The sequence below is a fragment of the Puma concolor genome, chromosome B2 (assembly GCF_028749965.1).
Source record: "Puma concolor isolate L17-30 chromosome B2, mPumCon1.1.hap2, whole genome shotgun sequence".
Lineage (NCBI taxonomy): Eukaryota > Metazoa > Chordata > Mammalia > Carnivora > Felidae > Puma > Puma concolor.
The window spans coordinates 128,956,918-128,975,030 of record NC_141671.1 but is presented as its reverse complement, the minus strand read 5'-3'; the positions used below and the strand labels follow the sequence as shown (position 1 = coordinate 128,975,030).

At 34.5% G+C, this 18,113-nt stretch overlaps 1 pseudogene; it reads left to right on the top strand.

The window, feature by feature from the left end:
- Positions 1 to 17,588: 17,588 nt before the first annotated feature.
- Positions 17,589 to 17,688, top strand: LOC112863050 (U6 spliceosomal RNA; annotated as a pseudogene).
- Positions 17,689 to 18,113: the final 425 nt, after the last annotated feature.

Below are 18,113 nucleotides of genomic sequence, written 5' to 3'. Positions count from 1 at the left end.
TTCAAGCGAACTGAAAACATATTCACCCAAAAGTCTACACAAATGTTTATGTCAGTTTAATTCATAGTTTAGTTGGAAAAAAAACCTTGCAAACAACCCAATGTCTTTCAATAGATAAGTGGAAAGACTCAGGTACACATCCATACACTGGACTATTACTCTGTGATAAAAAAAAAGTGAGTAACTGTGGATTCACAAAAAAATATGGGAAAACTACAAGGCATTTTACTAAGTGTAAGGGAAGGAATACTGTATGATTTCAATTACATGATATTCTGGAAAAAGAAAACTATAGGGACAGAAAATACATCAATAAGTTCCAGGATTGGATGGGAAGGGTAGAATTAACTACAGGGAAGCAGCAGAAGGGAATTTGGGGGATTATGGAATTATTTTGTGTGGAATTCCAGTGATAGAAACATGGCTCAATGCATTTGTCAAACCCATGGAACTCTACACCACAAAGAGTGAATTTTACTGTTTGCAATTTTTTGGAAAAAAAGTCAAATGTAACATTCAAAAACCTTTAAATCCAAAAAGTTTCAAATCCAAAACATTTCAAAGCAACCAGATTGACAGAATGAATCAGAGAACCATTATGAAATGTAGATTGTAGCAAATGTAGCTAAATATACTACTAATATGTGACATAACTGCAATTAAACTAGTGGCTTATAAAAGAACTGACTGAAATAACTCATGAAAGGTTTAGACTATGGGGGGCCTGGGTGACTCAGTCAGTTAAGTATCTCAGTCTTGATTTCAGCTCAGGTCATGATCTCACTGTTTTTGGGATCGGGATCAGCCCAGCATCCGGCTCTGCACTGACTGTGTGGAGCCTGTTTGTAATTCTCTCTCTCTCCCTCTCTCTCAGTCCCTCCCCTGCTGTCTCTCTCTCAAAATAAATACATAAACATTAAAACAAAATGTTTGGTGGGGCACCTGGGTGGCTCAGTTGGTTAAGTGTTCGACTTCGGCTCAGGTCATGATCTCAAGTTTGTGGGTTTGAGCCTTATGCTGGGCTCTGTCAGACAGCTCGGAGCCTGGCCCTCTGCCCCTCCCCCACTCATTCTCGCTCTCGCGCGCTCTCTCTCTCTCTCTCTCTCTCTCTCAAAAAATAAACATAAAAAAATAGAAAAAAAAAGGTTTGGTCTAGATACTACAACACAAAAGATAAAGATAAGTGTACCCAAATAGTAAAAAAGCTTGAAGGATTTAGCAATTCTAAAACTACTCTGCATGTGTATTATCTTTGAATAAACAATATACATATGATGGGAGCCAAGTTTCTTACTGTAGAAGAAAGAAGTTGTGAATAAGCAAAGGAAGAAATATTAGATGTTGGAGATACAAAAAGAACACATACTGGTTATTATATAGAGATACAATATATATGGTACAGAGATGATTATAGATGTGCATATACATGGCATACTGCATACATACGTACCTTTCCTAATGCTGTACCTAATGCTCTCTCTTCCAAGACAGCCTGGAAGCACTCTCTGTTCTAGCAAAGAAAAACACGTACACCCATATTTTGGTTTCCAAATATAATTCTCCAATTAAAGAAACCAAGACTTCCTGGAGAAATTGCTGTGGTAGGTAAAATATAAGATGATCCTACCATAGCTCATAGTGCCAGAAAGCAAGATAGTATTTTAAATACAAACCATAATAGCAACAACAATAATAACAATAATAATAAACAAAATAAGATGAAAGAGAAAGAGTTGAAGGAGAAGGAGGGGGAGATAATGACACAAGAGCCAATGAGAAAAACCTTCCACTGGCTACAACTAACACAATTGTGCTGCAACTGGAACCATAAGATAAACAGTGATACACTTGGATTGTAACTCAGAGAATAAAATTGTCCTTGAATCTATAGTAATATGAGTAAATAATTCAATAAATAATTACATGGAGGAAAAAAGACACCTAGTTATTACAGAAGAACTCCAATTAATACACGTAGAAGAAACAAAAAAAAAGTAGAAAAATCTCCATTAAAACACCATGGTAATGATTGCTACAACAGGCAAGATGCATTGAGGAATACCAAGCATGGTAGTAGAAACTTAAGGAAAAACAGGAAATTTTCATAGTCATAAAGCTTCTCTTCCAAAGTATCTATTAGTTACTGTGGTGTTTTGTATATGTTCATAAATTCTTTGAAACTCCTTCCTTCAAGAAGTGAGCTTAATTTCCTCCCCTTGAATGTGGGATGTACTTAGTTTCGGTACTTGCATCTAATAGAATGCAACAAGTGAGGAAGAAAAAAAACCCAACTTTACACTGAGAAAGAGAAACTTAATAGACACTACCCTAGAGATTGAGGTTAATATCACCAGTAGTAAAAATAGTGATACCATGTATTTCCTGATGCAATGTGATTAGAGGGACACATAACCTCCCTCCTATGCTTCCTCAAAATCCAAATCCTCAGTCTAATAATGAGAAAACATCATATAAAACCAATGAAAGGCATTTTATTAAACAATTAATAGTACTTTCAAAGATGTCAGGTCATAAGAAAGATGGAGTCACAGATTTGAGGAAATACGTAACAACTATATGCAATGTGATATCCCAGATTTGGTCTTGAAACATTAAAATAGAAGACCCATAAGTGGAAACACTTGAGAAGATCTGAATAATGTCTGTAGTTAATATTATTGTAACAATGTTAGTTTCTTAGTTTTGACTATTGTACCCTGGTTAGGTAAAATATTAGCATTAGTGGTAGCGAATATGGGACTGGGTGGGGGATATGTGGGACTATCTTTACAATCTTTGCTATCTTCTCTAAATCTAAATTTATTTCAAAATAAAAAGTTAGGGGCTCCTGGGTGGTTCAGATGGTTAAGTATCTGACACTTGATTTCGGCTCAGGTCATGATATCACTGAGTTCGTGTCACATTTTGTGCTCCATGCTGACAGTATGGAACCTACTTGGGATTCTCTCTCTCCCTCTCTCTTTCCCTCTGTCTCCCTCTCTTTTCCTCTCTCTCTGCCCCTCCCCTGCTCACGTGTGTGCATTCTTTCTCTCTCAAAATAAATAAACTTTGAATACAGAGAACAAACAGGGTGGATAGGGGTGGTGGGGAACAGGGAGAAAGAATGATGGGCATTGGGGTGGGCACTTGTTGGGATGAGCACTAGGTGTTGTATGTAAGCCAATTTGACAATAAATTATATTAAAAAAATAAATAAAAAGTTTAAAACTAAATTTTACACTTGAAGTTTTCCAGAATTGTAGAAAGAGAAGCAGTGCTTCAGACATATGTACTTAATATATAAAATCAAGTGTGTATTGGAAGCATATGCAGAATCAGAGTGTGTATGTATGTGTGTGTGTGTATACTATATATAGTATATATAGTATATATATATATATATATATACAGTATATCTATATATATATAGTCTATATATATAGTCTATATATATAGTTTATATATTTCCTTAAGCATCCCTTTTTTTATTTTGGAACTATTGATTACAATATGCAAATTGTTTTTCTTTAAATTTTTTTATTCTTTATTTATTTTTGAGAGAAAGACAGGGTGTGAGCAGAGGAGGAACAGAGAGAGAGGGAGGCACAGAATCCGAAGCAGGTTCCAGGCTCTGAGCTGTCAGCACAGAGCCCCAGCAGGGCTTCAACTCATGAACCGCGAGCTCATGACCTGGGCCGAAGTTGGACGCTCAGCTGACTGAGCCACCCAAGCACCCCTACAATATGCAAATTGTTGAGGAAAAATGTGATAAGGAAAGAGAGTGACATGCAAAGACTGGCCATTTTCGGGGTGCTTGGGTGGCTCAGTCAGTTAAGTGTCTGTCCCTCCGTTTCGGCTCAGGTTGTGATCCTGAGTTCAAGCCCTGAGTTGGGATGTGCTGACCCATGCAGAGCCTGCTTGGGATTGTGTCTCTCTCTCCCTCTCTCTCTGCCTCTCCTCCGTTCATGCTGACTCTGTCTCTCTCAAAATAGATAAATAAGCTTAAAAAATTAAAGAAAAAATTTAAAAAAACTGGCCATTTTGACACTGTATTTTTCAGAATATATCTTGCAATAGTATGTGAGAAATATACAATTAAAGTAAGTTATTTATTGTACTTTAAAGAAGAAAAAAATTACTAGCCTGCCTTCTCAATACACACTGACGATTATCTGTGTGAGTCTGAGTATTACGCAGAATTAGTGCAGTACATTTTCCCACACGTTCAGTTTCCCTGTTGTGTAGACAGCAAGATGGAGCTGCCTGTCCTAAAAATAGATGCAAAGCTGCTAGTGCAAGTGTGTGCAATTTTTGTTGCTTGGTATGTAGAGTGTGCAAGGTAAGGCAAATCATGAATATATTTCTCTTGCTTGTATGTCAATTTCTGCAGAAGTAGTAATATGTTAGTTTTGAAAAAGTCTGTCCTTTTTCAACAATGTCAAAATATTCATATAGACAGGTGTGTGTGTATATATATATATATATATATATATATATATATACACATGCATATATATACGTATATATATGTATGTATATATATGCATATATATATGCATGTGTGTGTATATATATATATATATATATATAGACTTTTTTCAGCTTTAAAATATGTTATATTTCAAGCTCCACTGGTGTATAGATAAAGTCTTTTATGGACACAGAATATATTGTTTTCCATTTCAATATATTATATAATTCAGAAAAGTTAAGTTGAACTTATTTTAATATTTATTTTTAAGTGATCATTTACTCATTCAATAGACAATTATTGGTCGCTAGCTTTTGGTATTTGTAAGAGGAATTCTGACTTCACATACATCGTAGATGAGTTGGAGACAGAAGGGGATATACATTGCAGGAAAATTTTCATGATTTTGAAGCACAAAAGAGTGGAAAACCACTGAGAGGAAAAGACACCTCAGGTGAAAACAGTGTCTATTAAATACATATAAGTCAGCCTTTCTTAAACTTCAGTGTAATTTCAAATGACCTTGTGATCTGTTCAGTAGACCTGCTTTGGCAGCTTTGAAATCTCTACTCAAATGGAGCCAAAGCTGGTGGTGTGCAGGCCACCGCTGAAATAGCAGGGCTTCAGCATCCCCATGCTGACAAATGCTCCAAATCAGTCCCCGGAACACTGACAGCAAGGTACCCCAGCTTTTCATACAAGGCAAAAGAACAGAAATGCTTAGAGAATAGGTGCCCCCATTAGGGTATATGCTCCAAAAGAAAAGGGGGTATTTTGCCTGTATTGTTTATTTTTGCTACAATCCTGGTCCCCGTAACAGTGCTTAGCACATGATAGGTATTCAATAATTTTTTCAGTGAATGGTTAATTGAAATGTATTATCATATGGAAGACAGGAAAGAGTTTCCCATGTAATAATTGTACATATTTGTGTTTTGAAATTATGGAAGTCAAATATGAAAATCAGAGTTAATAGGTTGAAAGCATATGACAGTCTTTTGACAATATGTGAGAGCTAATTAATGAGCAATCAGATAGGCTTTTACAATTATAAAATTTTTCAATGTGGGAAAACTTAGCTAATTTCAACCAGGAAAAAGAAGATAAAGGGGGTAAGAAACTGTCAATAGACCCCACCACAAAAAGTACAATGTGAAGTTTTCTCTTTGTTTGTACATTAGGGAGAATATGTGTATATTTCTGAATGTATTTCTGTATGTAGACAACTGATTTTCCTATTTTTAAATGTTTATTAATATTTGAGTGAGAGAGTAAGAGAGACAGTAGGCAAGTGAGGGAGGAGCAGACAAAGACTGAGACAGAATCTGAAACAGGCTCCAGGCTCTGAGCTGTCAGCACAGAGCCGGATGCAGGGTCCAAACTCATAAGCCATGAGATCATGACCAGAGCTGAAGTCGGACACTTAACCAACAGCCACCCAGGTGCCCCAATTTTTCTAACTTCTTATGTTAGACATTTTGAAGAAATGGTGTCTACATCAGGATATTGTTACGGTTGATTGAAATAATTTACTTAAAGCAATAAGTAAGTGCCTGGTATATAATGATTGTTCAGTAAATCATCATTATTATTGGTAATTACAGTTAAGTAAAATAGTATAAAATAATTCAGTGCATAGGTAAATAGGTAACTATAAGGGGTAATGGATGGAAAGGGCAAGGTATTTCAAGGAAAATTGTGTGAGCTTGAGGAAGCCCACATGTTCTGGATATTAAATAAGAAGGAGGAGGGTTTTATAAGTTCTGCAGTGCTAAACAAATATTAGTTTGCATAGTCCTAGAAAGATATAAAATGTTTCTTAATATTTTAAATTTCATGACATTCATTCCAACCTATGAAGATTTACTGAAAACCATACTGAGTCCAAAATATATTATGCTAAAGCTCTCATGTTCAGGCTTAACAGGTTCAGAATCTCCCTGCCAAACAGTCTTAAAGCTAGAAAAAGCTTAAAGAAAATTTAGTAGTGAATGTGAAACTGCATGCAGGGCACATGAAGAGTATAGGTTGCACTTATGTGTGTGGTTTTATTAAGGTATAAATCTTCCATTATTTTGCCAGCGAAAGGACAGATGGTTGCCCTAAAATGGAATCTGGATGCAGCATCCACATACTGAATGTCATTATACACAGCAACAGCTGTGTTTAGCATATCCTTCATTTGAATTCTAGTTCAGAGGAAAGACAAAAAACCATAGCCTGTCTATTATCACCAGGAACTATGTCCAAATGATAAAAACAGAAGGCTTTTCTGAGGAACTAAAATTTAAGGAGAGCTTAGCCATAGTTGCTAGGAAATCCAAGGTTGGAAAAATGACCAGTCCTGGACCTGTGGAATATCCAGTATTTAATTGTACCCAGAATTAAAAACTCAAGTCCAAGGGAACGTAAGAAAGATGATGCAAGATTAAAAAAAACAAAAACAAACAAACAAAAACCCACTAGCATAAAACAGAAAACAGGAGAAAACACTTGATCTGTATGAAATTTTTTTTTTTTTTTTTTTTTTTGTGTGTGTGTTTACTCAAATACAGTTGATACTTCTGAGAATGAGAGCAACACTCTGAATTAGCTCAGGCTACCCTAAGTGCAGCTTAAACAACAGAGATTTATTTTCTTACAGTTCTGGAGGTTGGAAGTTCAAGATCAGGGTCTGACAACATCAGATTCTGGTGTGGTTCTCTTCATGGCTTGCAGAGGGTTTCTGCATGCTGTTGTCTCACATGACAGCGGACCTGGAAGGAGGGTGGAGAGAGAGAAACATGGAGCTCTGGTGTCTCTTCTTATAAAGGATACTAATCCTATGAGATCAGGGCACAAGCATACGTCCTCATTCAATCTTAATTACTCCCTAAAAACCCTATTTCCAAACACAGTCACATTGGTAGTTAGAGCGTCAACATAGGAATTTTGGGGAACATCATTAAGTATAAACAAGCTCCTGAACAAATAATATTGTAATATGTGTGGCCATAAATTTTCCTTCTGAAATTGCTTTGTTTACAACTTGGTGGGCAAGGGCTGTGACCACTACCAAGTATCAAGTGTGCATCCTAAAATAGGTGACTACTTAGCAAACTGCGTGACCTTAGGCCAATCACCTCTCAAAAACTGTTTTTTATTTGCAAAGTGAGGATACTAATGATATCTAGCCTAAAAAGTTTCTGACGGGCATGTACAATAAGCACTAATTAATAACAGATCTTATGAAATAAAATTGCCCCGAAAATAAAATATCCCTTAAAATGTATTTTCCTTAAAATTCCATTGAAATATTTTTCTTTAGATGACAGCATTGTGAACAGCTAACTTCCCAAGGAATTTTTACAAATATCTGGAATCTCTCCAAACTTTCAAAACATTTATTGAAAAAGATATTTTAAATATGCATATTCTTGTTGGCAATAATGATTGACAAAGTTTTATATGAGGAAATGGTTTATATTTAATTCTTTATTTATTTTTTGCTGTGGCTTAAATGCATCATGAATGCATGAATGAAAAGTGATGGGTGCCACAGATGTAAAAAGAAAAAAATAACAACTCACAATTTGATGAAGTAAGTTCTATAATAAGTCTGATTTATAAATAGCTAAAATAAGACATAGTGAGGTTATTAAACAAAGCTACACAGCTAGTAAGCCATAGAGGCAAGATTTGAAACTGAGGGATATGGCTCTGGTGCCTATTGATTAAATTGTTATAATAGGTTATTTGAGATTAAACTGGCCACTCTAGCATGACTTCACTGTATTCAAAAATTTTGATGAGGTTACTAAAGCAGTTCCAGAAATGTGATTATCAGTGTACTCAAAAGTGATTCATTCCTCAGGGCCTGATATGCTCATCAAACAGAACACATTCATTTGAGAATAACATTAATTTATTAATTACCATAAAAATAACTAGGGATAACCTAAATTCTTATGTCAGCTCTACAGCAAATCTCTGTCTCACTTGCTATTATTTTATTGGTGAAACTTTAGTATTGTCATTAAATTATTATGCATGGATTTTATTTTGGGGATGTACCTGTTAAATAATCACTTTTACCCATTTTGACTCTTTGGGGTTCACTCTTCCTGTTTAGTGCTGTAGGTACCCTGACACATCCATTTTTATGGTTGAATATGGCTCATGTCCTAATAATTCACTGATAGATTTTTTTCTTCAAACGTAATACTCTACATTTTTTTTAGAGGTGTGGTTTTTTAGTTACAATGAAAACCTATTTACATCCCTTTGAGATCATGATGTATTCATCTTTACTGGTTGTGAGTGCTCCCTAAGTTTCCCAATCCCAGTTTATAAATAAGCTCTTGAATTTCTTAACATTGTTTCATTTCATCAATTATTTAATAATGTTATTAGCTTACTGCTCAGAAAGAAATACGACCTAACCTGAGGACTCTTCAGTCTTTCCAGGGAAGAGCAAAGGAGTAGCAGTCAACGTATATTGCCAATGTGGTTAAATAATTTCTCTGAAAACAAATGTGATGCTATTGGGGGGGGGGGGGAAGACAACTAACTTTGAGTTCAGTTAATGCTGTGATTTAAATTTTTCAGGGGCGCCTGGGTGGCGCAGTCGGTTAAGCGTCCGACTTCAGCCAGGTCACGATCTTGCGGTCCGTGAGTTCGAGCCCCGCGTCGGGCTCTGGGCTGATGGCTCAGAGCCTGGAGCCTGTTTCCGATTCTGTGTCTCCCTCTCTCTCTGCCCCTCCCCCGTTCGTGCTCTGTCTCTCTCTGTCCCAAAAATAAATAAACGTTGAAAAAAAAAAATTAAATTTTTCAAAGTATGTAAATGTGTTAGAATAACTGCTCAAATTAGGGGTCTCTAATCATAATAAAAAGTCTATTAAATAAACAAATCAAAACATCATTTTGAACACAATTGTGAATCTACATTAATGAATATTCTCCTTTAAATGCTGATCAAATAGTAATCCTTGATGTTATGATAAAAAATATGATGTGGTTTCATCCTTGTCAGGCTCTCATCAAATGGAACAGCAGACAGACATGACAAGAAAGATTAAATTCTGATTTTTGTTCCTAATCTTAGTCAGTTCTTCTCACCCATCAACTAGGTGGCTTCTCTTAGAGTGTTCTTAGAGAAAGAAAGCAATGAAAAGAAATGGGAAGGCCTGGGAAATGGGGGGAATTAAGTGTGGCATGTTCTATGTGAAATGAGATGAAATTTTCCAACGTTTCAGATTAGCTTTTGTTGTGGAAAATTTAAAAAATACAAAGAAAAAGTAATGGTAAAATGAACTCTGTGAAGCCAGTACCCAGCTATAATAACCATCATCTCTTGGTTTTGGACATTTGTACTTCTATCCATGTTTACTGGTATCTTCTATTATTTCAAAACAAATGCCAGATATAATATTTAATTCACTATTTCAATAAACTTTTCTAAAATAAAATTATTCTTTTAAAACTGATACCAACAATTAATGTATCATCCCTAACAACCCAGTAATATCTAACTTAGTATTTTCCGATAGATGACATTCAAATTTCTTAATTATTTCACTTTTTCAGTGGATTGGTTAAGATCTAAACATTGTGTTTAGAAAGCATCCTCTTAAATCTCTTTTAGTGTGTAATTTATCCTACTCTTTTTCTTTTTTCCTTTCAAAATGTTGTTTTAAAGAAATTGTGCCATCAGTTCCGTAGTGGTTTCGTAATTTCTCACTTTCTGTTTTTTCTTGACTGAGTCCTCCTGGCACTTAAAGAAATCAAAAACAAAATGAAAACTGTTGCTCTGCCCCTATATTTCCTGAACACTGGTAGATAGTTCTAGAGATTTGAAATGATTCAATATAGAGTTTTGGGGAAGGGTTCTTTATATATGGTGGTGTGTACTTTTATCAACGAGCATATGGCATCTAGTTGTTTCTGTTTTTGTCAGGTTACAGTGGCCATTGAGAAACTTGCCAAGATGCTTTTTTTTTTTTTCCTTTTTAATTAGGTGTTTGTAAAGTGGTGATATTCTAGTTCTATTATTTCTCTTTTTATTAGCTGGATTACTTCTATAGGGAGAAACTAGCACTCCTCATCTACTTGGGTTGGTTACCCTGAGGTACAGTTCATAAAGATAAGAAATGCTTGATTCTTTCCCTCTATTCACCAGTTTTCAGAACAAGGAGTTACTGTGTAGCGTCTTGAAAATATGTTTAAAGAAGTTTTTTGTTTGTGTTCTTTAATTTGATTTTTGAATTACACATCGTAATATTTAATGTGCTTCAACCTATTACTGTTAACATTGTATTGAAATTAAAACTCTTCTGTATATTACCAATGCAAGCCTCTTCAGGTTAGTTACTGAGTCTTTTTTACAACCATGGAGTAATTTTTGGTGGCTTCCTTGTTTTATAATATGCTTAGTGTCCAGGTTCATCTTTTCCACATCCTGCCTCAGAACTGGGCCGTATCTCCAGCAAACACAAGTTCCTCTGGTGTAACAGACAAGAGCCTTTGCACTCCGTTCTTGATGGCAACTGATTTGTTCCCTGCTTCTTGGTCTTTTCAGTGGTTAGAGTAAAACGTTTCTGTCAGAGAAATTTCATCACAGATTTAAACTGATACTTTCAAATCAAATATGATAATTTTAGCATTTTTGCCCAACTTATTTTATTTTGTATTCATTTCTCTTTTCTTTTTGGTTAAACATCTTGGTTCTTAATGACTTTAAATAATTACTTGGTTCATATGTTACATATGTAAAATAACTTATGAATAGTACCAAAATTATGACCCAAAATGTGTTTTTATTGAAAATAGTTCTAGATTTGTTTTCAGCATATTGAAAAAATGTAGTTATGTAAAATACTTACATGTTCTGATATAAAATCGAGAAAATAAAGTCTATACTGTTGGGTAGATAAATAAATAATAAATAAATTCAGAAAAGTCTAGCTGTTGTCCCTGACTCATTTTATACTCTCCCTCTCATGCATAAATAACACTATCATTCACTGTATGATTTAGGCTTTCATTTTTAAAACAAATAAGAAAATACAAATGTATTTGAATTTATGCATAACTTCCTTAGATAAATATTGCTAACCTGTATACATTTTTGCTTTCTTGTTTTTCTTTTTTACATGTATAGCTATGCAATTCTCTGTTATGTGAATGAACTATGCTTTATCCAACTGATGCATATCAATGGATATTTGGAATATTTCCAAGCTTGTCAATATAATTTCTACCCTAAGAGATTCTTCACAGTGTGTCTTTGCCTGGACAAGAATTTTATTTGCTGAGTTTTGTGACTTCATAGCATCCAGAAACCTCAGCAACATCAATTTTGCTTGACCTCACTTGTACTTTTCCCTCTGCATTGAACTGCAAACTAAATCTAGAACTTTAAATAATTGCAAATAAATGATAAACTGCAACCTAAATCTGGAAAACTCCATTTCAACTTCTTCCAAGATCAGCTTACCAAATTATCCATGGAGTACATTTGAGTGATTTTTGGGTTTTCTAGCTCTCCAGGCACTAGAAACCTCTTTACATATTTTCCACTTTGTCCTGTAAAGAAGTGACACCATAAAAGTCTTGGTTATATTTGTGTCTTTTTTTTTTTTTTTCCATTTTCTCCTACCTTATCACTAGTTTTGTTGTTTTTGTCTGTGTCTATTTGGGTTTGTTATCTGAGTTCTTTAGTTATTTGTGGGAGAATTTGTAGAAATTCAAAATTATTACCATCTCTCCTGAATGCTATATTTTACACTGGTATAGGATGGTATGTATTATCTCATATATCATCTGATATATAATTATTTATCAAATATATATCTTAATTATATGTATATGAAAATCTTTGTAGAAAGTTACTTTGACCTCATTATAAAATTTGATATAGTTACTTTTAAAACCTTCTTCATGCTAAAAGAATATTCTTCATGCTAGTGTTTTGCCTACTTTTATAACTTTGGACTAAGACCTGCTAACTTTAATGTCTCCTTTATTCTCCATAAAATGAGGCATGAAAATGATAAAGGTATGTTTTCAATGACAAAAATATGTTTTTGAATCATTTGCTTTTCATTCAAAAGCTGCCATGCCCAAATGTGTTTATGATAGATAATTAAATAACATTACTCAGCAAACATGGAAAACCTTGAAGAACTTCAAATATGTTTTAAATTCTATTTCTATGTATTTTTATATACAATATCAGTTTTTTTACTTTTTGAAAACCATAGTGCTATTTAGGTCTAAAATTGTGCTATGAATTTTGGATCTTAAAACAAAGTTAATCAGTCAGTATGCATATTTTAAGAACTTATGTTAGTGTGAGAACATATCTTCTTATTCCCAGATGATAGCTCCTTCATCATATAAATCTTAACATAAATCTCTCTCTTACCGTATGAAATTCAATTTAATTGACTGAGTGACAAATTGGTTTAGTCTGTCATTATTAAGTAGTTTTTAATAAGTCCCATTGTGTGGGTGACCATATGCCTGGCATTCAAAGTGTGTTTTCTGTGTAAGCATGTCTTTACCATTTCATGTCCTTTGAAACTCTGTAAAAGCACCTTATACAGTTCTGGTTTTATTTTTTTGAGGTGACATTGCATAGAGGTGTTAGAGAGGGGAAAGATACAGTATTAAAGTGATATAAAAACTGGGGCGCCTGGGTGGCGCAGTCGGTTAAGCGTCCGACTTCAGCCAGGTCACGATCTCGCGGTCCATGAGTTCGAGCCCCGCGTCGGGCTCTGGGCTGATGGCTCAGAGCCTGGAGCCTGTTTCCGATTCTGTGTCTCCCTCTCTCTCTGCCCCTCCCCCGTTCATGCTCTGTCTCTCTCTGTCCCAAAAATAAGTAAAAAACATTGAAAAAAATTTTTTTTTAAAAAGTGATATAAAAACTAAATTCAGTACCCCAAGATAAGCTAAGACACTTCTGAACTACTTTAATAAAAAACAAATGCAGGCGACATTAATTACTGAAAAACATATCAATAAAGAACACCAAAAAATCATGAATGAAATGCAATAAATCACATTTCAAAGAAATGCTCAAAGAAATCCCTAGTGGTCAAAAATAGAGAACAGAAAATAAAGTGGGTAATCAGACACTACTTTTGTGAATCTTGGTAACAGAGAAGGTTGAGTATTAAGAGATCCATAGAAAGAGATCAGCCAGGCTTGAGCTCTGCAATGGAGTCTCCTATGTAAAATGTTCAAAATGTAATTCCTCTAATTCAGCAGTGGGAAAGAAAACATTTTAAAGAGCCAAAGTAAAAAAAAAAAAATCTGAAAAGAATTATCAGCTATAGCTTGAATTCTGAATGAGGTAAAAATACTCATAACACCTATTTTTAACTAAAAGAAGCATATCTTTATGCAAATCTGGAGTTTAAATTTATGTAGTATATATTCCTAGGATTTTTTAAGGCAATAAATTTTCTACATTATGACAAATCTTAGAAAAACTGCAGAACTCACAAAGACAAAAACAATATTTGAATATGGCCAGGAAAATATCCTCCCCCCCACACACATTTTTTTACACTGACAGCATAGTTTGTAAACAACAACAGTAATAGCCAGAGTGTAAAAATCCTATACTGAATGCGATGACACAAAAATAGCAGTCAGCATAGAATTTTATTATCATGCATAAAATAATTTAAAAATGCAGCCAAAAGAAAGACATTTTCAGGCAAACAAAAACAGAGATTTATTACTAAAAAAACCTCACGGAGGAACTTCCATTGTGTACTTTGGATGGAGGAAATTAAAACCAGAGGAAGAACTAAGATGTAACATGATCAGCTAATAACAACAAAAAAATTGTAAACATATGTGTAAAATTAAACCAAGTTTCACTAAATGAAACAAAAATATGGTTATTTTTGCAGGTAAAAAGAAGGTGAAACTGAAATAGTGGCTTAAATTGCTATGTAAGTTGCCCAAGAGTTACTTGCAGTTAAAGATTTCTAATTTTCTATGACTGTTCAAGAGAATAGTATGGGAATATATTAACTATAAACTTGCTTAAAATAATAGGGATATTAATTAATTGGAGATAATAATTAAAATAATCAAAGTATAAAATATAATATCCTGAACACTAGAGAAAGGAAAATGATAAATCCAAAATCCAAATTCAGAATGATAAAATCCAGAATGAGGAATGGGAAAGAATATGGAAAAGGCAGAGTAAATCGCAAGAACAAAGCAAGATATTGGTATAAATTCAAAATATCAATAATTATAGGAAATGCTAATGGACTTAATTCACCAGTTAAAAATTTTAGATAGAATTTTTAAAAATATGTGTTCTTGGGGCGCCTGGGTGGCTCAGTCGGTTAAGCGGCCGACTTCGGCTCAGGTCATGATCTCGCGGTCTGTGAGTTCGAGCCCCGCATTGGGCTCTGTGCTGACAGCTCAGAGCCTGGAGCCTGTTTCAGCTTCTGTGTCTCCCTCTCTCTGACCCTCCCCCGTTCATGCTCTGTCTCTCTGTCTCAAAAATAAATAAACGTTAAAAAAAAAAGTAAAGGGGCGCCTGGGTGGCGCAGTCGGTTAAGCGTCCGACTTCAGCCAGGTCACGATCTCGCGGTCCGTGAGTTCGAGCCCCGCGTCGGGCTCTGGGCTGATTGCTCAGAGCCTGGAGCCTGTTTCCGATTCTGTGTCTCCCTCTCTCTCTGCCCCTCCCCCATTCATGCTCTCTCTCTGTCCCAAAAAAAAAATAAATAAACGTTGAAAAAAAAAAAAAAATTAAAAAAAAAAAAAAAAAGTAAAAAAAAAATATGTGTTCTTTACATGAAACACACTTAAAATTTACACAGGATAAAGGAATACGTATATACAATATATACTATATCAAAATATGATAACATTACTAAGTTGTAAATAATATTAAATAAACGATGATCATGTAACAGAGTAGAAGGCAAAACTTTTACTAAATATAAAGATCACTGCATACGTTAAAAATTTAATGCTTTGGGAAGAAACACCAATTCTAAATTTGTCACCATAGGGGAGTCTGGGTAGCTCAGTCAGTTGAGCGTCCGACCTAGGCTCAGGTCATGATCTCACAGCTTGTGAGTTCGAGCCCCACGTCGGGCTCTGTGCTGACAGCTCAGAGCCTGGAGCCTGCTTTGGATTCTGTGTCTCCCTCTCTCTCTGCCCCCAACACACTCGCTTTCTGTCTCTGTCTCTGTCTCTCAAAAAATAAATAAATAAATAAAATAAAAAATTTCTCACTATAAAATAACATAACCTTATTTATTTTTTTTTTTTTTTTAATTTTTTTTTTCAACGTTTATTTATTTTTGGGACAGAGAGAGACAGAGCATGAACGGGCGAGGGGCAGAGAGAGAGGGAGACACAGAATCGGAAACAGGCTCCAGGCTCTGAGCCATCAGCCCAGAGCCAGACGCGGGGCTCGAACTCACAGACCGCGAGATCGTGACCTGGCTGAAGTCGGACGCTTAACCGACTGCGCCACCCAGGCGCCCCAAAATAACATAACCTTAAATATATATAAAGCAAAAACTGAACATGTATACGTCGAGTTTTGAAATTCACCAATATTGTGGGAGATTTTAACACCTTTCCTGAAGTCACAGGTTAATCATGCCTTTTGAGGATACAAATGCCTTAAATAACATTAGTGATGAGCTTGACTTAAGGGCTACGTATTGGATCCTGAATCTAGCAATTCAGAAATTCTCATGCTTCTTATGAGAACATGGAATTTTTAAGAAAATTTACCATATGCTAGCTCATAAGACATGTTTCAAACTTTAAAGGATTACTATTGTGAAAAGTGCTTTCTCTGACAACAGTGTGATTGAGATAGAAGTAAAAATAACTGATAATTACTGAAAATGTAAGGATACGCTTTTGATTAAATCAGGAGTCAAAGAAAGAATCATACGGAAATTAGAAACATTAGAATTAGAAAATACTTAGATATAAACATTATAGAAAATCGTTTAGAACTGAATTAGCAGGATACAGGGGAAATAAATTGAAAGTGACATTTGTGGCATGAATGTTAAACTTAAGAAGAAAAAAAAGAAAGAAAGAAAGAAAAATAAAGTAAATGTCACATTTAAGAGGTGTGAAAAAGATTATAGAATAAACCAAAAAAAATTTTGCAATAGTAATATGATGAAGCGGGAGTCAAATAAAACAAGCAAACAAAAAAAATAAAGATACAGTAGAGAGGTAAGGCCAGTGTTTGAACTGATAAGACCCTAGCGAGATGGACCAAGAAAATAAGAGAGAGAAAGCAGAAGTAATAAAATTACTAAAAAATAAAATGAAGACAAAACTATAAATGGAGACTAGTAAAATAATAAGTGAATACTAGTAATTACTTTAGAATAATTAACTAGAAACATGACATGACAAATGGGCTTTTTCCTAGTAACATATAACTAAGCAAACTTGCCTTAAGATGAATTAGCAAACATCCGTATGTATATATACAAATACATTAAAGAATCTGAATTCATATAAGAATCACGAGAGAAAGAAAAGAAAGTATTTGCTCCAGATAGTTTTGTTAATGAATTTCACCGAAAGTTTAAGCAAAAGATGATGCCAATGTTAAAGTATTTCTGGGAATAGAAGAAAGGAAAATTATAGACTCATCTTATTTATGAACACAGGAGGCAATGGAAAAATTTTTAAAAAGAGAAATAAAGGAAATTTAGTAAAATAGAAGCAAATGTAAAAGCACAGATTGCTTGCCTTTTGAAATATGTACTAATGAGTTTATCACATTAAGAAATTAAAGAAAAGGCGTGTGGTTATCTCAGCAACTCAGAAAAACCACAGAATGAAATTCAAAACCGATTTATTATTTTAAAAAGAACAACAAAAAACAAGCTAAACATAGAAGAAAAAGTCTTACAGGATATTGATCATTAACCTACTTTGAACACTTTAATAAAGTTGAAATGTTAAAACCATTTCCTTAAAAAATGAGAATCAGACAAGGATGCCCACCCTCAATGTATCTGTTCAACATTCTACCAGGTAGCCTAGTAAAATTGTAAAATAAGAAAATAAAACAAACACAGATAAACTGCATTTCTTTATTTCACATAAGATATATCCAACTCCAGTTGGATACTAAAATTGGAACGATACAGAGAAGATTAGCATAGCCCCTGCACAAGGATGACACGCAAATTCATGAAGCGTTCCACACTTTTTAAAATAAAATAAAAATTACTTATAAATTAGAAAACATTTCACATCGGGACATCTGGGTGACTCAGTGGGTTAAGCGTCCCACTTCAGCTCAGGTCACGATCTAACAATCTGTGAGTTCGAGCCCGCATCCCTGCTTTGGATTCTGTGTCTCCCCCTCTCTCTTCCCCTACCCCGCTCATGCTAGCTCTCTCTCGCTCTCTCTCTCTCTCTCCCAAAAATACATAAACATTTAAAAAAATTAAAAAAGAAAGTATTTCACATTAAAAATATATAAAGCGAAGAGTGATTAATCTGAAACTTGGTACAGAGTGCAAGTTTCTTCAGAATAAAATCAGTCTCTACATTGTGCAATTCTTTCCCTAAAAGAAAGACAGTATTAATAATTTTTGTTATCTGAAGAACAATTTTAATTAACTACTACATA